Here is a 25787-nt window from a genome sequence, read left to right as displayed (position 1 = left end):
CAGCTATAAATGAAAAAGACATCCCTTTGATTTTCATTTCCTTATCACCAATACTTTGGAACCAAACAAAATCCTAAAACATCAACAATTACACCATCACACCTGATATACCTCATCCAATCCATTGACTGTATTTCTACGTTGTAAATGACATTCTCCAACCTAGAAGGACAGATTGGCAAAAGCATCTAAGTTTTTTTGTGTCATTCGACACAAAAGCCCTCCAAACACAACAAGTCCTGAATCTAGCTCATGAGTAAGGTGGTTTTCTGGAAACTTCTTCCTCAAGGATGTAGCCCATATGGGCCTACAATAAAGTGTTCATAGTCGGGTTTAGATAAGGAGCAAAGTTCTTGTGTTTCTTCAAAATATGGAATTAAAGAACAGACTCACTGCAATTTCACAGTAAAAAACTCTTAAGATGAATTTCTGATTGTAATATTAAAAAAGTCATTGTGTTTTGTAATATGTCAAAGCATGGAATTTAGAACTAGAAACTTTTCAAAATTATTCAACAAATGTAAACCTTTAAATATAGTATGTTTGAATTTTCTCAGGGCCTATTATGAAATTGAGAAGCAAACTAAAAGATGGAAGTGTTTAAGCTTTTCATGCTAGTCAGTCTCTTTCCCATATAGAAGAAATAATAATGATTACTTTCTACTGAATAATTGAACAAACCTTCAACTGGACAGAGATAGACTGTTGCCTTGGACAATGGCCTCATTCCTGGAATATACATGTCTTCATGTTAAGCACATTTTCCTTCCCGACTAGGTTGTCAGGAGATCTGAGACAAGTACGAGAATGTCATGCCGGTGTCACTCTCTACACCACACCCAACGTGCATTTTGCCTCATTTTTCACACTACTAACGATTTATCTACATAATCAGCTACAAATACAAGGAACATTTTTGTGTTTTCTATATGCGTGACGTTGAGGCAAACCACTGAGCACACGACTAAACCAAAACTAATCAAGAAATTACTTTTTATATTTCACATTTAAATATACTGAAGACATGGAGAAAAGTAATCATGGCATATTTGTGGAGAGAAAAGAGGAGAGAACTATCATCATTAATTTGCTTTCTCTAAAGACCCAGAGCTTAAGACATAACAAGGGTTTTAATCTATCGAGGTCCTGCTCTGTGTCATTATTGGGTTTTCATAGCACTTTACCAGCAGAGATTATTACAGACACTGGAGTCAGAAAATCATGATGCAGTGGCTCAGATGAGGATTGAAGTAATAGGGACAGAAAACATCCTACCCTACATTATCCCTCCAAAGTGCTTCAGGAATATTTCGGAGCTTTATGATTAGGTATTCATTTTCATTTATCTAAGACAATCTTTTATAACCTAAAAAAAAAAAACAAAACAAAACAAAAAAAAAACAAAAAAAAAAGAGAATTTTTTAAGTGTTTGATTCTTCTGTATCCTTTCTTGAAATTATTTTGAGAAAAATCTGTTTTATTTTGAAAGGTCATTTCCAATTCTTTATCTCAACTCATTACATGTTGTGATTACTGATAGGAAGCCCTCATAGAAAGTTAGCTTTCTTGTAAATCTACTTTTCACAATCGAGTTTGGCTTCTGACAAACTTTTTTTTTTTTTTTTTTATTACATGGTTGTAATATATTCACATCCTGAAAATGGTTTGGTTTAGAATTAAGGCAGACAGAGAGCCTGTTTCTCCTCAAGTGTCCGTGCGGTCCTAGGGATAATGATATCCCATGCGCCCATGGCTCCCTGCAGTTTCTGCCTCAGGTAGCTCAACCAAAAGAGTATCTGCTTAACTCTACAGCTTGTCACAGTAGACATTCTTGGTTTGCTGTATAGTGTTCCAGCATCTTTGTTTTCTTTTAGTTATAGAAATTTCGATACAAACTTGCTTGGCTGTGTCAGGAACACAGATTCAAAATCCAATGTTACTTCCTTAAGGGATGACTTTCCACAGAACCATTTTGCATAATTAGAAAGCTCCTCTCCAGTGAGGTATGAAGTCTTTCTCTCTTGCTCCCATCTCCACCTCCTAGATTTAATGCTTTTCCAGGTCAATTCCCAAATAGTTCTAATTATTTCTACTCCACTCGTTTAGGAAATTTAGCAAACACCACTCTCATAGACAACATTCTCTGGATTATAGCTCCGTATTTTTCATCCTTAACTGAGTAGTATATTTCATGATTAATAAACCAGACACGTACCAGTGTTCTAAGAATGCCCCAACCATGCCCCAATATTATTTTTTAGCAGATTCCTGAAAGCAAAACAAAAATCTATTGTAAATTTCAATGTTACTTCCAGCTTCTACTTAAAAAATAAATTTCGTTCTGATTTTCCAAATAAAATAAAGTATTATTGTCTTTAATGACAATAAAAAAAGACTTCACGTAATTTTTATTTAAAAAAAAGAATACACTTGATCTTAGCCAAAAGGCCGAGAAGCGAATACAATAGAAAATGTAAGGATAAAGAGAAAGTTTGAAGATCATTTGGATCTTCTTAGAGATGTGAGCTTACAGTGCTGAAAGGACACATGACACAGTATTACGATTCTTACCTTGCTGTTCCTTACTCTGCACGCTGTGTTCTTACAGGACGTGGTTGATAATCATTGCTCAATGTGTCTGTTTAACAGTTGAATGAAGGATGACTGAATGAGTGAATGAATGAATGAATGATGCTAAGACGTGTTTTGTTTTTAAAACGCATTTTTATTATTATAAGAAATTTAAAAGAATATACTCAAAGAATGTAAGAAATATTTTGAGGCTAAATTTTGCCCATAGTTCCTACCTTCTTTGACCAGATTTGACCTGTATGTCCACCCTGACTCTAAGGGATGTTGGGAGCCATGGAAGTTGGATCACACCTAAGGCAGACTTTGGATGGCATGTGCAAAACCAGCAACTTTGGAAAAAGCTCATGCCACAGAAGAAACAAATCTCTGTGCAGAGTCTACAATGCCACCATCTGAACCTGGTCAAGCAGTTATGCCTCTGGCTGGTGAAGCATTTCCTGATCAATTGGGCTGGAGGCTGTATGACCTAGAGAGAAATGAATGAGACTTTCTCGACACCTCCAGTGTTTGTCAATCTGCCCTCTTCATGTTTTCTATGAGAAGGGCACTTACTCTTTGCCTTTCACAACTTATGAGGCTTCCCTCTCAGGGTCAGTCAGTTTGTCCAGCAGACAGATGTCAGCCTCAGTGAGCCGTAAGAGGAAAATCAGAGCACATCTAAGAGGTTCTAATAGCAACAAGAGAGAAAAAGATTGGAACAAACTGCCGTCAGGAAAATCTGGCTGCTGGAGGAACCGTATTAGTCAGAGTTCTTCAGAGAAACAGAGCCAATAAGATCTCTAGCAATCTATTCCATCTATCTACCTATCTATCTATATTTATTATCTGCCTATCTATCTATCATCTCTCATCATCTATTCCAACTATCTACTCTATCTATTCTATCTACTCCAACTGTCATCTGTCGACTCTATGCATGATTGATAGACAGATATAGATAACAGATACAGATAAATAGATATAGCCAGACACATAGCTAGGCAATGTGATGCAACCAATTTAACATATAAAGTTAACTATCACAGAAATGATGTATTCAACATGGAAAAAAAAAAAGCAAAAGGAAATTTAGAAAATCATAAGAGACATGAAGGTGTTAAAACAAACTAGAATTGTCGGGGACCGCCTCCGGCCGGGAAAGTCCCCGCCATTACAAGATGGCGCTTGGCTCACTGCCAGCAAAATACGCTGCAAGTGAACACCGAACTTTCTGGTGAAGCCCACCTAAAGGAGGACATGGTCATTGGCTGTTTCAAATTTAATCAGCATAGTAACAGGACTCTCATTGGCTCTCCCCATTGTTTGGCCCCTTATTGGTCACCTTGTTCACTGATTGGTCATGTAAACGTATATAAGTGTGTGGACTTGGGGAAATAAAGAGAGAGAAGATACATCTGAACCGGGGCTTCTTGTCGTCCTTGCGGGTCGAGGGCGACAAATGGTGCCGGCACCCGGGAATTGTTAATGAGTAAGTAAACCTTGCAAGGAGAAAAACCGCAGGTAAGCGGGGAAGGGACCAGGGAATCTTGTACAAGACCGCAATAAGAAGCGGGCGGCCATAGAGCCGGGATTTTCTTAAGGGACCACGATTAAAGTGGTGGCAATCTTGTACAAGACCGCAATAAGAAGCGGGCGGCCACAGAGCCGGGATTTTCTTAAGGGACCACGATTAAAGTGGTGGCAATCTTGTACAAGACCGCAATAAGAAGCAGGCGGCCATAGAGCCGGGATTTTATTCCGCGGTAAAGCGGGGAATAAAGGTCGACTGAAGTATATGTGCGTAAAAAGTCAGTGTGTTAGTTAGTGTCTTTAACGTCCGCGTCTGTTGTCTGTGTGTTCATAATGGGATCTGAAGTATCTAAAGGGCGGTTAGAAGGGTCTTTAAAAGACCTGCTGTAAGCCAATGGAACTCCACTAAAAGCAAAAACTGCTCGGGCCTTTTTGAATACAGTGGAAAAGGCGGCTCCATGGTTCCTAGATGAAGGCTTGCTAAACATACTTCAATGGGACCACCTGTGATCCAGGGTTTGGCCCCTGTAAAACCTATTAATGCCTCGGGGCCATATCAACCTTTGCCATTGAGGACCCGGTGCCACAGGCAAGACATTATCATAAGCTGTTCCCTGTGAATGCTTTAACTCTTCGCCTCAAATTTAACATAACAAAAGCACAGGCATGGGATTTAGTAGTCTCCTGCAGAAACTGCGTGACTTTACTACCTGCACCTTCTTTGGGGGTTAATCCTAAGGGTCTGTTACCTAATCATATATGGCAAATGGATGTCACACATGTTTCAGAATTTGGAAAGTTAAGATATGTTCATGTCTCTGTAGATACCTGCTCTGGAATAATTTTCGCCTCAGTGCATACGGGGGAAAAATCCAGAGATGTTATCGCCCATTGCCTACAGGCTTTCGCGGCATGGGAAAAGCCATGCCAGTTAAAGACAGATAATGGTCCAGCCTACACCTCACAACCCTTTAAAGCCTTCCTACAACAACTTGACATTCACTTGATACATGGAATACCCTATAACCCACAAGGACAGAGTGTTGTGGAGCGCGCGCATCTTACAATAAAAAATGCGCTTTATAAACAAAAAGGGGGAATAGGGGACACCTTCAGGTCCCCTAAAGATAAGCTCAACACCATTTTCTTTATTTTGAATTTTTTAACGTTGGACAAAACAGGTAAATCAGCTGCAGACAGACATGCAAGTGCTGCTGCTGCTCCCCCTAAGCCTTTAGTACTTTGGAAGGACATCCTCACAGGAAAGTGGAATGGACCAGATCCAGTGTTAGTATGGAGTAGGGGGTCTGTATGTGTTTTTCCACAGGAAAAAGAGGCTCCAATTTGGATCCCAGAGCGGCTGGTGCGTGCAGCCTTGCCTCCGAACACCAGTCATGATGCTGAAGATGCTGATGATAACGCTGAGGATGCTACACCTCCTGCGGCCGACTCAAGCCAGAGAGCTGTGAGCAGTGGTTAAAGCATGGCTATATCCTTTACCAGTGACTAACTCTTCTCTCATATTCCCTTCTCTCCCTTTGATGCATGGCAGGTCTGTAACTTGTTAGGAGCATGTACTGATATCTCAGCAGTGTCCATGTTAAATGGTGGCATATTCCTCAACTGTTCTTATAAACAAAATGACTCTAGTACCTTTGAGACAACAGTTAATGTGTCTTGTCCCAATAATATTACTTATCAGCCCACTCCCATATGCGTCTCGCCACCGTTCCTTTTCCTCGTAACAAATGCTAGCAAGCTGAATGATATGTTGAATTGCACTAAGAATTGCTATCTTTCCCAGTGCTGGAATCTCACGGCCTTCAAGCTGGCTGTGATTATGCGTATCCCTACCCATGTTCCTATCCCAGTTTTCATTCCAGAGGACAAGTTACCGGTGGTGCTATCCAGAAATAAGAGAGACTTTGGTATCACAGCCGCCATTGTGACAGCATTGGCTATATCTACAGCAGCTGCCACGGCAGCAGCAGTCTCGCTTGCTGCAACTAGACCCACTGCGGAAGCTGTGAACACCCTTGCAGCAGGAACGGCAGCAGCCCTTCAAACACAGACTCAGATCAATGCACATCTGCAAGCAGGAATCCTGATAGTCAACCAGAGAGTGGATTTGGTTCAAGAACAAGTGGACATATTGGGGGCCCTATTGGGACTGGGATGTATAGCACCCTTCCCGGCAATTTGTGTAACTCCCATAGCCTATACAGAATGTTTCCCGACAGCTCTCCCAGTATTTGCAGGGTGCTTGGTCTGACGATTTTCAAAATTTCACACGAGTACGCGTGTGCAACCAGCTTCCCTCCCAGAGCTATTTCAAACATTCAGCAATATGTTCCAGTTTACCAAACAATGGGCTGGCACAATTGGTCTTCTTGTCCTCCTTCTTATTGGCATTCTGATTCTATTCAGAAAAGTTCGCCAATGGAGAACACAGCAGCGAGAGCAGAGCCGAGCTATAGTACAAGCCCTTATGTCAATAGAGGCTGGGACATCTCCCCAGATATGGCTAAGCATGCTAGATCGGTAGTCAAAGATGGGTAAGATCAGTAGAGAAGCATACCAACCTAAGACAGGACAGAGATCATCGATATCTTGTGTCTGATGACGGGTAAGGATGTTTTCTGCTACTGACAACCTAAGACAGGCACGATCTCTGCCATAAAACAAAAAAGGGGGAGATGTCGGGGACCGCCTCCGGCCGGGAAAGTCCCCGCCATTACAAGATGGCGCTTGGCTCACTGCCAGCAAAATACGCTGCAAGTGAACACCGAACTTTCTGGCGAAGCCCACCTAAAGGAGGACATGGTCATTGGCTGTTTCAAATTTAATCAGCATAGTAACAGGACTCTCATTGGCTCTCCCCATTGTTTGGCCCCTTATTGGTCACCTTGTTCACTGATTGGTCATGTAAACGTATATAAGTGTGTGGACTTGGGGAAATAGAGAGAAGATAGATCTGAACCGGGGCTTCTTGTCGTCCTTGCGGGTCGAGGGCGACAAGAATGATTTACCAAAGAAGAATTCAGTAAAAGAAATAAAGGCAGGGACTGTCATTGCTTATACCTGTATCAGTGGCCTCAAGAATCACATGAAATTAATATTTCATAGCACAAAAATATAAGTGATGGAAATCATGAGATCATTAGGAAATGCAGAGGATTGCAAGTAGTTGAAGTTCAAAAAGGAAGACAAAAAGACACATATGGAAGATAAAGAGGAATTCCACAGAGAGCAGAGGAAAATGCCATGAGTTAAGGAAATATCTGCATCTATAAATGTAAAGGATTCACCTGAAGCTAACTCTGAAGTGATGAGGAAAAGCCCAAACGTAGGCTCATCTTTGTTTAAAAAGTGCCAATTTCCGATCAGAAGATCATGTTTTCTCTAAGGAAAGAGATGTAAGACAGACTCCAGAATTCTTGTATGTACCCCGGCAGGCAGGCAGGCAGCGGGATCACCTCCAACCCTCAGAAGGAGCAGGACTGCCACCAAGAGATCATCCTGTCCAGAAGATTTCCAGATATAAAAAAAAAAAAAAAAATTAAAACACACAATATCTATATCTTTATCTAGATTGAAAACAATAGACTATCTAGGAATATAGAAGTGCTAAGTTAGAGCTCTTAAAGTGATAGAGTCATACCAAAAAGGAAGTTCTACTAATAAGTATTGAACTGTATTCAATATGTCTGCAAAATGAAAATCAAAGAAAAAACCTGGGGTAGGGTGGAAAATGGGTATTTCAAAGATTTAATCTAAGCAGGCATGATGGGAAAATAGGAAAGAAAGATATGAAAAATTAAGATTATATATATATACGTGTGTGTGTATATATATATACATATATATGTATATGTATATATGTATATGCACATATAGACACACACCTGTGTGTATAATGTATCTGCACTTTGCAGAGTGAGAAATACATTGCATGGGGGATAAACTTAGATAAATAGATAAATATTGGAAGAAGAAATAAAATAATTGAATCCTCCATAATTGATAACTTCAAGGGACAAACTGTTGGTAGCTTGACGAGAGAAATAGGGTGCTTTAAGAGGAAAATCAATAAAGAAACACATTTGTATTAAGGAGTATAGGGAAATGAAATTAATAGGAAATATATTAAAAGGGGAAAATCTAGAATGATTTGCAACTTAATAAATCAAAGAAATGTGAGGAAAATGTATAAAGGGACAAATTATGGAAATTAATGTTAAATAAAAAATAAAAATAATTGGGTGTAAAAGGATTTGGGGAAGAAGATGGTGGAGAAAAGAGCAGAAATTTTTATGTCTTTCCAAATACCCACATAATACCAGACCAATTAAAATAGCATAGCAAGATGTTTTAAGACCAGGAGCAACCCTCACAGTGTAGTAGAATAACAAAGTATATTCTTGGTCTTCAAAATACAGATGAAAGTAGGGGGAAAAAATCATCAGTTGCCTGAAAAATTGTAAATTGCTGGTATCTGCATGGGATACAGCAGTGGGAAGACAGGGTGGGTTTGGTGTAAAACAGGAGATCCCCTAAGGACCTATAAGAATGATGGGTGGGGGACGCCTGGGTGGCTCAGTGGGTTAAGCAGCTGCCTTCGGCTCAGGTCATGATCCCAGCGTCCTGGGATCGAGTCCCACATCGGGCTCCTTGCTTGGCGGGGAGCCTGCTTCTCCCTCTGCCTCTGCCTGCCACTCTGTCTGCCTGTGCTTGCTCTCGCTTCTCTCTCTATGACAAATAAATAAATAAATAAATAATCTTAAAAAAAAAAAAAGAATGATGGGCGGGGTGAGGAGTGGTTTTATTCTATAATTAATTAATTAATTAATTAATTTTATTTTATTTTTTCAGTGTTCCAAGATTCATTGTTTATGCACCACACCCAGTGTTTGGTCTAATTCAGTAGAAGTTGAATTCAAGAATCCACACCATAAGGACCATAAGGAAGGGAGAAGTCTAAACTGCCAGGAACTACCATCGTCCTTGGTCTCCCTTTTCAAACAGGACTTTACGCTGAGGGGAAAATGATGAGGTGTGGACCTAAAATTGGTCAAAACAAAAGTAAGAAAAGTAAAGGATATAGTCACTCCTTTATCAACAAAGTGTATTATAAAAATAAAAATTTTCAAAAATGGTTTCATGAAAAAAATGTATTATTTAAACACACACATAAACACACCCTTAACTTTCCCTGCACTCTCCGAAAAAATGTTTGTCATTATTTCCCTAGAGGTAGTTTAACGTCCACCAGACATTAGCGTGCTAGGTAAATTTAAATGTACTTGTCCGTTTGAGTTTGTTTGTGTGCCCACACATGAACTTCTGGAAAAGTAAAGTCTTACATTAAGTTTGAGAAATACCTGCTGTAGTCAAACTTTTTCAAACCATGTGGAATCCCTCAAAGGATTCCTCTAGTGGGCAGCTGTGACTGAGTTCCAGGTAATGTAGTCTTTGTGCTGACCTATCACAGAGGACCTCAGAAGCAAGTTTTTCATTTATTTCCATCTGTGTCAGAATGACATCATAATTTCCAACTTAGTATATGCAGACTTTTGTTTAAAGCTAAGACTGGACAAAGAAAAACCATGACTACTCCGGGGACATTTAGAAATGTGCTGTTAAACTGGAACATTCTTGGATATCTGGTTTTCAGTAGCCTCCCTGCTTCCTCATCCTCTCCTGTCTTTACTTACCGTGACCCACTAGCAAAGTGCTTCTTTAATGTTTTGCCTATCTATAGTCCCCACCTTTTCAGGGACTTTCATATTTGCTGTTTCTTATACCTGAAATGTTCTGATCTCAATAATTTGTAATCACTGTAACGTAAAAATTGCAGGGATGGAGAACACGTTAGATCAACCAATCATTCTCAGAGATATGGACTTATCCAAATAAATACAGATAAGTAGTAATTCTTGACTTTGCAAGCTTTTTTAAAAAATTGAAGTAATTCTTACAAATAGTGCAATGCACATGTCTTAATGATGGTTTAGTTTTGACCAACACACATCCATCAGCATCACCCGGTCAAGATACATAACACGTCACTCTCCTCACAGACTTTCCACAAACACCTCTGCTGAAGCATTCTACACATTGTTCAGATTTTTATTACTATAGATTATCCTGTTTGTCCTACAATCTACAAATCTCCAACATTTTTTACTTCTTTTCTCTTTTGAGATATACCCATATGTTTACATATGGCAGTAGTTTTTTCTTAAAAGCACTACGTAGTATTCCATTACATGCTTGAGCACCTGATTTTCCAACTTGTTTTAAATCTGTAGGAATCAGGGCGCCTGGGTGGCTCAGTGGGTTAAACCGCTGCCCTCGGCTCAGGTCATGATCTCAGGGTCCTGGGATCGAGTCCCGCATCGGGCCCTCTGCTCAGCAGGGAGCCCGCTTCCCTCTCTCTCTCTCTGCCTGCCTCTCCATCTACTTGTGATTTCTCTCTGTCAAATAAATAAATAAAATCTTTAAAAAAAAATAAATAAATCTGTAGGAATCAATGTAACATTACATTGACCTATGAATAGACAAGCAGTCCAATGGAACAAATCACTGAGTCCAGAATAGACCTAAATATAAGGGGTCAATTAATTTGGGGAAAACTTGTCCAGAGTCTTATCAAAATATGGATGATCAAGTTTTTGTTCTTCCATGGAGATTTAGTAGGAAAATGAACCAAGGTAATTTAATGGGGAATAATAGAATTTTCAACATATAATCCTGAAAAACTATGTATTAGTATATTTAAAAACCATAACCTTATCATGTACCATGCAATAAAAATAATTCAAAATTGGTCATAGTTATGTAAAACTACAAAATATTTACAATGATGCATAGGATAAATATTTTCATCATTGTTGTAGTCTTAGACTCCTTAGTCATGTTACAAGTAAAACACATAAAAGAATCATGTGTCAAATTGGACTTTGAAATTAAAAACCTTTGGTTTTTTGAAAGACATTATTAAGGAAATGCAAATGTAAGACAGAAACTAGAAGAAAATATTTGGTCTGCATATATACGAAAAAAAGCACACATATCCAAAATGTGTGCAGAATTAGTACTCAATACTAATGTGACATGAGCACATGAAAAGATGCCCAATTTTATGTCACCAGGAAAACGCAAATTAAAAACACAGTGAGATAACACTGTTCAAGAACTTCTATTATAGAGAATGACTACAACAAATTTAGGTGGAGGAGACAGAAACTTCATACATGGCTGGTCAGAATATGAAATTTTGCAAACACTTTGGCACTGTGTTTTAAAGATAATTGTACACTTAAAATATGGCCAAGATACCCAACTCTAAATCATTTACCCAAGAGATACAAAATCATGTGTCCATATAGAGATTTATAATGTTCATAGCTGCTTGAATTTATAATAACCCCAAACTGGAAATAAACAAAATATAAATCAGCAGATGAGTGAATAATCCAATTTGGATTATTATATAGCCAATCAAATTGGATTATTCAATTTCAGAGTATCTATGGGGTAAAATTCTATTCAGTAACATCAATATACAATGTATAGATAAAATTGGTACATGAAAACCCATTTGTCTCAAGCCATTACAAAGATTTTTTTAAAAAGTCAATTGAAGGGACACCGAGGTGGCTCAGTGGGTTAAAGCCTCTGCCATCAGCTCAGATCATGATCCCAGGGTCCTGGGATGGAACCCCATGTCAGGCTCTCTGCTCAGTGAGGATCCTGCTTCCTCCTCTCTCTCTCTCTGCCTGCCTCTCTGCCTACTTGTGATCTGTTTTTCTAACAAATAAATAAACTCTTAAATAAAAAACTCAGTTGAAAATAGTCTATACTATATAATTACACAAATATGAACATCTGTATAAAATTTAATATTTATAATTTAAAATATATTATTTTCACCCACATATAACTCTAGAAAAGTTAAATTTTATCAGTAGTCTTATAAAAGAGACAGTAGTTGCATGAAGCACAAAATGGATGGAGATTGACTAGTGAGATAAGGTTTTTAGGAAAATGAAAATGTTCCTGTCTTCATTATGGTTGGCAGTTACATGGGTACACACACTTACACATTAGCTAAAATTCAATGAGCCATACAATTTCATATATGTATACAAGATTGATTTAAAAAGCCTGGTGGTGGGGGACACCTGCTTGGCTCAGTGGGTTAAGCCTCTGCCTTCGGCTCAGGTCATGATCTCAGGGTCCTGGAATCAAGCCCTGCATCGGGCTCTCTGCTCAGCAGGGAGGCTGCTCCCTCCTCCCTACCCCCGTCTGCCTCTCTGCCTGCTTGTGATCTCTGTCTGTCAAATAAATAAATGAAATCTTTAAAAAGGAAAAAAAAAAAAAGAAGAATTAGAAGAAAAAAGCCTGGTGGTGAGTATTATGGAGGGCATGTATTGCTTGGAGCATTGGGTATGGTGCATAAACAATGAATTTTGGAACACTGAAAAAAAAATAAAGTTTTTTAAAAAATGCAGATTCCAGAAAAAATATTGATTAAAAAAATGCAAAAAATTTTAAAGAATGGAAAATAGTTTTGCTACTGATTAGTTATCATTGTTTCCTTATTGTAAAAATTGGGAAGCCCACGGCTCTCCTTCCATTATAAATTGTTTCTGGCCCTTTAGTCCAAGCTATTTGTTTGTTTTTGTTTGTTTGTTTTGTTTTTCATATAACCTTTGGAAAATCTTTGTAGGTTTCCTATAAGTACAGCTGTGATTCACACTAGGCTCCAAAAGCACCATGCATAAATCTTCTTGCTATAGGTCCTTTTATACTTGGTTCTGATATGAGAGTTGTAGCGTATGCACTGAGGATTCTTGGAAGTCCTTTTATCAACTTCGCGGAGTCTACTCTTCACTGTCTTAAACCTTTCTGAGTCCTTAAAAGTGAGCTTCATAGTTACATACCAACTTCATCTATACTCTGTTGCTTTTTTTTCTTTATTTACAGACTTCTTCTAAGGGTGAAAATTCTATTTTTATTGTCCAACCATAATATATTGAGTCTTATATGTTGTCATCAAATTCTGCTTACGAACTGCGCACAGCTGAAGAAAGGAATTGTGAAACAAAGGCAGCTGAAAATTTCAAGGAGGTCAACAGAATCAGAGTATGAATCCCCAAGAAGATCAACACACACTCATTTGTATATTGGCCCTACTCCTACCACCTAATATGGCCTTTGCTGTAACTCTTTAAACAAGACAGATAGCTCTTAAACCCCTAAGTGGAAGGCACTATTCTTCTCTGTAAAAATTCTGTTTTTATAAAGAAGTATGGCCTAGGCCAGTTCAGACAGAGAAGATTAAGAAAATAAAAGCATTTAGAGAGGAATACATTCTAGACTACAAATCCATGAACCTTTTTGGGACGTCTTTGGTTTCCGTCCCCTTTTTGACATAAATCACTCTTTACCTTGCCTGTCTCCTGTAACCTCCCACCCACCAAAATATTTTCATGCAGGAACAGGGGATTATTTCACTAAATCAGGGGACTCCTGACAGAAGTGAAAATAATATACATCAGATAGGAGTTTCTTACTGAAAGGGTACTGACAGGATCTTATATATGGTTTAGGATTTATAACATACCATAAAATCTCTGTTATCTCTGTTGCTTAAATAGTAGATTCTAAAAAACATTATACAAATACCAATCAAACAATACCAAAGCAAGTCACATAAGAAAGATGGAGGAGAAGTGGAGACTAGTTAGTAACGTGGTTAAAATACGAGTGAAGTGTGTAGCCAGGGCCAAGGGCATGGTTTGGTGAAGGAGAAGGACGGCCTGATAGGAGCACTTGCCGGTAAGAGGGATAACTAAAGAAAGAAAGACCTAAATTCTCTTTTTTTCTCTCCATCTCCTTTTTGCACTTTTTTTCTTTCTCCTTCCTTCCCTTCCTTCCAGAGAGAAGGTCGCTGATGAGATGGACGAGCATCAGTCCTTGACAGCAGGCTTCTCGGGGATGTGAGTCAGGCCATCAGACAGACTTGTGGCAGTCACTCAGTCTTCGCAGCATCCCCCACCCCAGAAAATGTCACATTTGGCATTCATTTGCATAGCTGGGTAGCACTCCCTGTGGAGTTACATTGAACAATTTTGCAGCTGTCACAGCTTGAAATAGAAAAGCTAATGCAACTACCTATTGGCTTCCTCAGTGCCTTCTCTTCCTGAACCCTAACATGGAATTCATGACATAAAAAGGGCGAGAATCCCTTAAAATAGAAGGGAAAGGTGTGTAAAGCTCTCAGCTATTTTGTGGAAAATATTATCAAGTATTCTGCATTTCTAACGTAGCATGCGTTGACTCTGGTTTCTGCTTTCCCCTCTCACTATATTTACCTGCTCTGTCCCATTGATTAGAAAGACTAGTGCTGTTAGGCTCATTAAAAGATATATTTCCTTTGGCCTCTGGGAAAACAGAGACTTCCATAACTTCCCTGAAGTCTGATAATAGAGCAAAAGCATTTTTTCACTTCTACTTTTTAAAAAGTCTCCTATTTGTATCTCTCTTTAACTCCATGTCCCTGTTTCCATCTCTCTCTCTCTCTCAGTAACCTCTAACCCTGGGTCTCCCTCTCTCTCACACACATACCAATGTGTACACACACACACACACACACACACACACACACACACACGGCAGGCTGCAAGATGAAATAGAGTCCTTCAGTTGATTCTCCTGAATTAACTGAATTTTACTTAGAGGAAGAGTAAATAAGAATGGAGTTAAGTCCATATTTATTTAGTTTTTAATTCTGCTGTTGAAATACAACATATACACGTTCAGTGGAAAGGTCGTAATTGTATCTTCCAGTGGATTTGCACAAATGGATATGTCTGTGTTACCTACAGCCTTCTTAAGATATGGATAATTATAATCGCCCTAGAAAGTTCCTGCATGAGCCTTCCTGATTAGTCAGTCCCCATCTTCATGACCAGTGCTCTGGCTTCCACCACCAAAGATTTGTGTTTCCTCTTCCCAGATTTCCTGAAAATGAAGTTCATGTCTTCTGGACACTTACAGCTGCCTGTCTCCTCACGCTCAACAGAGAACTTTTAATTCTCTCACGTGTGCACTCTGAGCCTCCAGCCATACGCCAAGGGCAGTTTAGGTTCTCCGGTACTTGTTTTCATGGAGGTCCTGGGCTTCTGCACCATGAGGTCCACTGTGATGCTTTGCATCCACCTGTCTTTTCAATTTTGGGGTCAGTGGTTTGCCTGTGAGCCCAGTTGTCTGATGGAGCTAGGAGGAGTTGATTTTTGGTTTGCTCGGCACTTCTTGTTGTGAGGATGGTGACACCACCACAAGCTATCTTCATGGCCAGTCCAGAAATGGAAGTCTCTCTCTCATTTCAATTATGTGGAATCTATTGAGGCTTTTTAAAAAATTATTACTGATAACGTGGTCTGTCTTGGTGAGTGTTCTATGCAGACTGAGAAGAATGTACATTCTGAAATCATTGAGGGAAATTTTCTCTAAATATTAATTAAATTTAGTTTACTGATAAGTTGTTAAAGTCTTCTGGATCCTTACTGCTTTTTGTGTAAATTTGTGTCCAATATTGAGAAACATAAAGTCTACAGCTATGGCCATATATTGATCTATATATCTTTTTAGTTTTTTATTTGAGTATTATTTCTTATCTCCTCTATTATCTTTATTGTTCTGCTTCTTTGTGTTATATTTCTAATAGTTGTCCTAGAGGTTACAACATACATATTGTTGTATGTTGTATGTTACTACAATCCACTCTTAACATGCATTCCTACAGTTCAACTTTATTTCACCAGATAGTATATGTATAATTTTACTTCTACATACATCATAATCCACATAATACATTAGTATTTTTGTTGTTTTTATGCAGTGATAAGGTGTTTATATATTCATATTCCCTAACTGGGGTTCTTTATGTTTTCCTGAAGATTTAGATTTCTATCTGGTATTGTTTCCCTTCTCCATGAAGAACTTCTTTTAGCATTTCTTGTAAGACAATTCATTTGGGGATAAATCACCTCAATGTTCCTCTGTCTGAAATTACATATTTTTTTACGTTAATTTTTCAAGACCATAGATTTCTGGTTTTTTTTTTTTCCTTCCCTAGGCACTTTAAGATATATGTATATATATATTTACATTTTCTTCTGTCATAGTTTCTGATGTGAAATCAAATATCATTCAAAGACGTTCCCATATATTTTGTGTATTTTTTTTTCTTCTCTGGATGGTTTTATGATTTTCTCTTTATTTTTATTGCAGCAGTTTGATTATTATATACCTACTGTGGGTTTCTTTGCATTTTTCCTGCTAAAGATTCACTCTACTTAGGTCTATAAATTTTTGGTTTTCTTGAAATTTAGAATTTGGATATTGTTTTTTCATAATACAGTATTCTTTTTTGCCCCGTTCTCTTTCTTCTCTTTGTCCAAAACTCTAATTACAAGTTTATTACAAAATTTGATTCTGTTCCAAAGATCTGAAAGGCTGTTCTTTTTTAAAATTGTTTTCTCTGTTTCATATAAGATTATTTCTATAAAATGACTTTATCTTTATTGATTCTTTCTTCTACTGTATCCATCTCTGATATTATGTTTTTCATGAACATCTCTGTTTGGTTCTTTCTAGCTTCCATCTAGCTTGTGAATTTACCCATTCCTTCTGGCATTTTGTCCCTTTTCTCTAGGTACTTTAATATATGTAACATGGTCATTTTAAAGACTATTTTAAAGATAAGTTACTTTAAATAATTTAACAATTATAAAATGTAGTCTATTTCTGTGTCTACTGCTATTGACAATCTCCTTTTTTTAACAATGAGTTATATTTTATTGCTTCCTTATGTGACTTCTAATTGTTTATTGTAAGCTGGACAGTGTGTGTAAAAGAAAAGTAGAGGTTGAAGTAAATGAAATTAATTATTAGAATTAACTAATAATATTAGTGTGATGGCAAAAGCCAACATAACCTAAGGCTGAATTTTTTTCTTGCTTTAACAATATTTACTTCACCCTTGGCTTCAGACAATTTGACAACAAGATCAGAACCTTCTGGTCAGCAGATCTTGCAGGGAAAAAAATGTGAAGAATTATTTTTACTTACCATGCATCTACTTACTTTCTGAACTGTGGGAGATTTCACTCTGCTTTAACTGAGCTATCAGCTTTCTGGGTTTTCTAGGAGATTATTTTTTGTGTCCCCAGTGCTCTCTAAGATTTCTAGGCCTCAACACATATATTTACTTATATGTAAATTAATTTTTTAAAAAAGAAGAACAGAGCTTTATGCCTTGGTCCCTCTTTTGATAGTAGGCTATATAATACCCTATATACTTGAGAGTCCTTACACCTCTTCAAAGCCTTGAGTGTATGTAATGATATATATATATATATATATGTATATATATGTATATAAAATATACATGTATAGGTAATGTGATATATATAAAATGATGGGGGTTGCATTAACATAACCTTATTTGAGAAATATTTTAAAGTTCCTGTTCATGTATTATGGAAGAAAAAATACAGCTAAGCCATCATAAGATTATATACTTATACCTTGATGGTCACTTGAGTTTTTTTTTTTAAGATATAAAATTTTAATTTGAACTTTGTATAAATAATGGAATACTATTCATTCTTTTATGGTTTTACTTTTATGTGTTCCTTAAGAATATAATAGAGAAAAAAAGTGACTTTTTCACAGAGCACTGTAGATTTGTTTATTAAATTTAACATCAATTTGCAATTTTAAGTGATTTTTCTCAAAAGTAAAAGTAATCGTTTGCTGAATTACCTCTCAGTGAAACTTCTCTTCACTTAAAATAATGAATTAAATGTTAGGCATATTTCTTTTAAAATAAGGAAGCCATGGCCCTATGCCTTCACTATTTTAGAACATGTTCTTATGATATAGCAACCTTAAAGTGGGGGGAGTCAACTTTCCTCATTAAATTTATTGATACAAATAAATAAGTTTCATCTCACTGTACTAACCATTCCAAAAGTTAATACTGTAACTTCTCAAATTAACAATGCAAAATTCAGTAACTTCATTTTATTTTATTCCAAGTGTCAGTTAAACACCGTTATCTGAAAGGTTTCCATGGGTCTAATTTTACTAAACCCTCTAGATTATTCTGAAGTTTACATTGCTTCATGATAAATGTGTACTTTCACCAATGCTGTTGGGGGGGTGGTGAGTATAGAGCAAAAGTGATGGTTGGATAAGGCTGCTGGAAAACACCAGAGGGTCTCATACTGCAGCACATCCACGTAGGGAGGGGAGCACGACCCGATAAGGGAGACTATTCCAGACTCATTTCAGGAGAATATTTCATTCTTCTGTTGACTCCTACTAAACTTCAAAATCCCACCATGACTCCTGTTTCATGATAGTCCAGATAGTTTTCAAATTACAGTCACATAGAGTTTCTTCTCCAATTACATCTCTAGGCCAACTTTTTTGCAAGATGCCATCTGCTTACGCTGGCCAAGAGAAAAGCAGAACATCTGAGAACTGGCACCAACAGAAATTTCCCTGACACATATTATTGGAAATTATATGATAAATCTTCAGCAAGGTTTCCAAATGGGGTTTGTATATTATCAGGTTTTGCTAAAACTAAAACAAGAATGAATCTCTAAAGCAAGTAATGTTGAAAATTTTATATGAAAAAATAAGTTTTTTCAAGGATGGTCTTAGGAGAAAATTTCAAACAGTTATGAATTCTACTTATGTTTCTCTCAAATAGAAGTTTTTATCTTCAGTTCTGTGCCTTATGTGTTGACTTTCATTTATTCCACTTATTTATTTTTATTGTTCATTTTCATATATTACATGATATATTTCATTATATCAGTCCTGAGATTTCAGCAACAATATTAGTCTTATTATGTAAATGGGTAATCTAAATTCCAGGAGAAATTAAGGCAATAGTGAAAGGAAGAAGAAAGGTAAATCTCTTTGTTCCATGTATCACACAATGTAGAACATTGTAGAATATTTTCTCTAATATCTGATTCCTTTCAAGTCTCATATTTGATGAGTCCTCCAGCCGAAAATAACAAGATTTGCCAAATACTACACAAGTAATTGGTGGAAGCAGTTACTGTCTTAAAAGACAAAGGAGTCTATGCTTCAGATGGCTGCACTAGCGCCCTTCTATGTCCACATCTCTGTGCACAGGCCGGGAGTCCTGGGCAGCAAAAGAATATGCCCACTGAAGCTATTACTGCCTCCATAGACCATGTTCAAGGCCCTTGAAGCTCCAGAATTTCACCTGCAAATGACTACAGTTCACTACCTTAGCCAGTTGGGTCTTTTCTTCTGAGAAGAGTAAGTGATACCACTCAGGATCTATTCATGTTTCCTATTTCTTCTGAGTCAGTTTTGTAGTTTGTATCTTCTTAGGAATGTGTCTGTTTCATATGCGTTACATAATTCCTTGACCTACAATTGTGCAGAACATTCCCTTATGATTTTAATTTCTGTAAAGTTAGTTGTAATTTCTCCTTTTCACTCCTGGTTTTAATAATTTGAATATTCAATCTCTCTCTCTCTCTCTTTTCTTGGTCACTCTTGCTAAAGACTTGTCAATTTAGTTGTTATTTTGAAATTTTTGTTCTTGATTTCCTCTATTTTTTTTTTCTATTTTGTAGATGTGGTTCATATAAACTGGCTTTAAGTAAAGGAAATTACCTTCAATAAGGAGGGTGGACCTCATCCATTTGGGGCCCTGATAGTGAAAACTGAGGTTTATCAGAAAAGAAATTCTGCCTCAGGACTGCAGCATTAGCCTCTACTTGAATTTCCAGTCTGTGGGCCTACACTACAGATTTCACACTTGCCAGTCTGCAAAATTATGAGTGTCAGTTCCTTAAAAAAAATAGTGTGTGTGTATATAAGCACACACACACACACGTGCCCATATATTGGGCATACATATAAAACATTTATATAAATTTTATTCTCATTAATTTTAGCAAAATCATTTGTGTCAGTTCTTTAAAAATATGTATATTTATTTATACAAATATTTATATAAATTTTATTTTCATTCATTTTGGCTGGGACTTTCTGGGATTCTTGAATATGTAAACTGGTATATTTAAATTAGAAAATTGTGAGTTGGGCGCTTGGGTGGCTCAGTGGTTTAAGCCGCTGCCTTCAGCTCAGGTCATGATCTCAGGGTCCTGGGATCAAGACCCACATCGGGCTCTCTCAGCAGGTAGCCTGCCTCTGCCTACTTGTGATCTCTCTGTCAAATAAATAAATAAAATCTTTAAAAAAAAAATTGTGAGTCACATCTTCCAATTTACTGTTCTCTCACTTTTCTCTCCATTTCTTTCTGGTGTCTTGATATTATGTGTGCTGGACTTTTACACATTATATGATGTATCTTTTTAATTTTCTTTGAAATGTGTCCTTTTACCTCTATAGAGCATTTCCTGTGAAATTTCTTCAAACTATTTGTATATATTTTTTAGGTCTATATCCAATTATCTCTTCAGTTATGTTTATTTTGGTATATAGTCATCTAATTTCTATTATAATTTTTACTCTAGAGTTTCTCTTATTTCATATTTAAATATATTGTTATAAATTATATTCTCCTTTACTTCATTATAATCTCAGTCAATTTTATTTCTTTAAGTATATCAAATATATTTCTTTTATATATTATATATGCTAGTTTCAATATTGATAATCATTGGATGTCTATGTATGTGATAATTTTTCTTATGAATCAAAATAACTGTGGCCTCTTTCGTGCCATAAGTAAAGATCTAGTTTGAAATCAGTAAAAGATCTTTGAAGCCTAGATATTAATTTTTTTCCCCGAATGAGTTTCTTCTCTCTGTCTCTCTGTCTCTCTGTCTCTGTATTGCACGTGAACACACTCTCACACTCTCTCTCTCTGTTACCTTTTTTTTTTTTTTTTTTTTGCCTACTTCTAGGAGGTTCAGCACTGATGTGAATTCTTGATGTTTCCTATTTTATCCACTGAATCTGCTACCCGTCAGAAGACTTTGCACTAAACAGGGTCTCTTCAGTGTAATTTCTCACCTCAGGGATTTAGATTTGTGTCTTGTCTCCTATAATGGCTCATTGAATTTGTGGTTTAAGCCATCAGAAATTGTCATATACTCTTCAAGAAATACTGGATCCAATGTGTTCTTGCCCTGTAGATGCATGTCTTATTTTTGTTTCTAGCCAGGATATTGTATAAGAATTTTTAAATCTTTGTTTTAAATTTTAACTCACTAGAAATGAATTTAATCTGCCATTCATTGATATCCAATATGTTCTTGAAATTTATAGGATAGGAAGAATTTTTTCTTCTCATATAAGAATATATTTAATATAGTTAACAAAATATTTTTTATATCTTACATATTTACTCTCACACAATTATGGCAAGAGAAAATTATATTAACATTACCAGTTACCATATATTTCATAACAACTCTAAATGTTAAGCATTGAAATGTGGAGTGTGTATTTTAAATTATATTACTGTACCCCTGGGCTTAGTGACATAGGGTATAACTAATAAACTGTACAAATATGAATATTTATATACACACATAATCATACATATTTAAATATGGTACTTTCTCTGATTATTCTAACTCTAGTGAGTTAAAATACCTTACCACAATAAAAAATGTGCCTTTTTATGGAGACTATAGTGAGAATTCATTATATTATTTGTGAAACACTCTTGAGAAATCCTTTTTGTCAAAAATTTCACATCGATTCTAGTTACACATTCACCCTGTTCTACCCAGAAACATTATTTCTTTGGAACAACATTCAAGGAGATTCTCCTGGGAAATACAAAAGGCAAGTGATAAAGTTTAAAGTATTGCTTTAAAAAGTTGCAGCAGTAGAGGCTTTGTTCAAATTGCCTAGTGTGTTTGCAGAAGCTCCATGTATTTTCTTTAGTAGGCATAGGTAGGATTTGGTTGTGTTCTGAGTGAAATCTAGGGATAATTTGAATATAGAACAAAGAAAGGAATACAATAACCATAATCCAAACATGGAGTTGCCTTAAGAAACCCCTGTGAGAGCTGGAGAGCACATCTGGGTTGCAGTGCACGTCTATACCGCTCACCTGACACACACAGCCCCGTGCACAGCACGCTTCCGTCTCGTCCGTCATTCACAACGCTGCATCATCATTCCAATCCAAGAGCAGGGAAAAGCACAAGTATAACCCCATGTAACAGAGTGCGGAAGGAGGTAAAGCTATTTTGGTTTGGGGGAAGATGAGGGCTAGTCTACTGATAAAAAACAAAATCTTTAAAGGAAATCTGATATATGATTAAACTCAAGATAATCTACTTCTAAACTTAAATTTTCTCTTTCTTTGAAATCCCATGAATTTTACATATTAACACATGCGAAGGCATAGAGGATATTTAATATTTTCTTTTGCTGTTCCGTTTTAAGATTTCCTTTCTGTAATTAGGGAATCACATTGTAGGAACATCTTCATCTCTCCCATGGAAGCCAAAAATGGAGATTTCATTTTCTCAGGCTGTGTTGGAGCAAGACAGGGTACATGCCTGGGATTCTCCAACTGGACATGCTGACCTCATAATTTGAATCATAAACCAGGTGGACTGAGCAGAACCCTATCTTGTTATAGGTGGCAGTACAACAGCAGATGCTTCTAGGTCCTAAAGGAAACGGTAAGAGCAGACCGACTGCATTGTCCACTTGGGGTCCACATGAGAGACAAGTGATGTCCCCAGCAGCACTGTTTTCACTGGGCTGATTTTGAGCATTGTTCCTCTCTATGCAGCCTCCAAATTTTGTTTGTTAGACTTTCTAGAGACTTTGTGAATCAGTTGACAACCCATTAATACATTCCTTTTCAAGTTAAATTACTCATAGTTTATTTGTTGTTTTCAACTAAGTATCGAATATAAAAAGAGATAGACAACATAGCTTACTTTGTTCTTTAGTATCTCGTTTGAGAAAATAAACATATAATAATATCAACATTTACTACCTATGGGGTTATGATTCTGCAGAGTGGTTATAATTTTGCTGAACTTTTCTGAAGATAAATTATGTTAAGCACTGTGCTAAGAGTTTTATATGCAATGTATCAGGTAGTATGACTAGAGCTAGGTATAGAACAACTAATTATTCAATATTCTTACCATTAACTCATTTTTCCAGTAAAAAAAAAAAGTAGGCTAATACCTTATACATTATAAAATTTCTATAACAGTGGTAGGTATACAGTATGTGGAAAGTTAAATAAGGGAATATTCTTTCTCTGTACTGATGTCAGGAAAAACTACAGACCAGAGAAAACTAGGACTGCTCTTTTTGGTATATATGCTATTTGCTGTTAGGAGGAATTTCATCAATGTTATCTGTAAGTCAAAAGGATAAAACATGGTGACTCACCAAACACTAAATCTCGGAGATCACGCATGATGCTTGATAGGCCACAGAATCTTTGTCAAGTGTCACTCCTGGGAATTCCCTCATAATTCTGTGTTGTCAGGAATTTCTTGAGATTTTGTTTTGATGATTAATTTGGGGAGGAAAGGAAAAGAAAAGAAATAAATGTAAAATTTGTTTGTGATATTTAAATGAAATATTAGAGACATGAAAAGATCCAAGCTTATACTGGTTTTAGTTGGCTTGACTACAAAATACTTTAATTACATAGATAATTAAATGTTGTCTTTAAATGTTAGAAAAAGCAATTTTGCCAATAAGAATCAAATCCACACTTTTAATAAGATGTTTTATGAATAAGTGAGTCAATAAGTCAATAAAAATACTCTCTTGCCACAACAAACACATTTCAGATGTGAAATCCATAAGGGAGATTGACTCAGTAAAAGCTGTCTTAGCTTCTTTTTGCTTCTGAAACAAATCACACAGATTCAGCGACTCGAAACAGCATGAATTTATTCACTTGTGATTTGGGATGGGCAGAAATCCAAAATGGGTCTCAGGAGGCCACTGCCAAGGTGTCAGTGGGATTGCATTCTTTCTGGAGGCTCTAGGAGACAATCCATTTCTTCACTTACCCACCTTCTACAGGCACCTGCCATCCCATGGCTCTCGGTTCCTTTTATCGTCAAAGTTAGCAATCACTTCAACTTCTGCTTCTGCCTCTGTATCTTCTCCTATGACTCTCCTATGACTCTTTCCTGATACTTTTTTTTTTTTTTTTCAGTTTTAAGGACCTCCGTGATCTTGGCTCTCCATTTGGATCTTTGATCTCCATTGGATCTTCCTGGATAATCCAGGATAATCTCCCCATCCCGAAGATCTTTTACTTAACTACATCAACACAGTCATGTGACTAACAGATTCATAGGCTCTAGGTTAGAATGTGGATATTGTGGGGTGTCATTATTCTGCCTACATCACTCCGTTTACCACAGAACTGTATCTCTTCAATGCTGGCACTGAGTTTCCATCTAATCTAATGAACCTCTTCTTCTCTCCTGATTTCTTTCCCTTAAATGCGCAACCATATTCTGGAACATATCATTAAAGCAAATAAACCCTTCTTTGACTTTATATCTCCCTCCAACTCCTGTATTACCAGTCAGGTTATATTCTTTTACCATCAGATTTTCAAAGGTTTCACTGACTCTTTCCATTCCTCCTCCCTGAGTCTACCTCCAGTTCACTATAATTTTCTTTCCTAGGAAGTTATATAGCCCATAATTCCAGTGGCCTCTATGCACCTAAATCTCATGAACACCATAGTCCCTCATATTCTATGAACTCTCAGACTACTCTGGAGAAAATTGTTAATCTTGGATTATGATACTACACATTCCATATGTTCACAGTGGTTCCTTGTGGGTCCATCTTTGCCCAATCCATTCTCTGATTTCTTATTTTCTATCTGGCCTGGTGCTGAGCATTTCTACATTTCTACAACATTATTTCTCAGTAGGTAATCTCACTTACTTGTTTTACATAATGCCTATATGTCTTTCTTCCTTGTATTGCTTTCTGGAAAAAAAATGAAAACAAAATATATATTCTTGTTTACTTATAGGAAAAGGGAATGACAGTTACTCACTTCTGTTTTTTACTGAAATCAAGGCATGTAAATTTTCCATACCAACACATGCATATCTACCTCATTTTTATAGCAATGCATTATGGATATATCATACTTATAACTATCTACAGAGTAGCTCCATTGTGTGTATTTCTAACATAAAATTATTTTGAAAAACATATGTGTTGTAAATATTTTAGTAGTGAAGAATACCATAGAATATTGAGCTCACTCCAGAAGAAAAATGATAGATAATATTAAATATTATTCTGATCCTATGGCTATCCCATAAGCATAGCCTAATAGTTCAGTAACTATGACTCTCCTATATATTAAGGGGCCAGAAGGTAAGTCTTAATATAAGGAATAAGTAGCCACTGAATCATATATAGAAAGTAATCAATTTTTATCTGTTTTTTTTTTCTTTTCTTGGAGTGGAGATAGTTTCTCTTTCTTTGAAGCTTTTCCATTGGAATCCCCCTTCAAAGAAAAAAAAAAGCAATATCCCAATAATATGTTTGTGTATAGTGAAAAATTTGTTCTATATGTTTTGTTAAGCTAGTATAGGAGAAATGGCAATTTC

The sequence above is a fragment of the Neovison vison genome, chromosome 1, assembly GCF_020171115.1.
Source record: "Neovison vison isolate M4711 chromosome 1, ASM_NN_V1, whole genome shotgun sequence".
NCBI lineage: Eukaryota > Metazoa > Chordata > Mammalia > Carnivora > Mustelidae > Neogale > Neogale vison.
The sequence above is the reverse complement of the archived record's forward strand: the minus strand, read 5'-3'. Positions refer to the sequence as shown.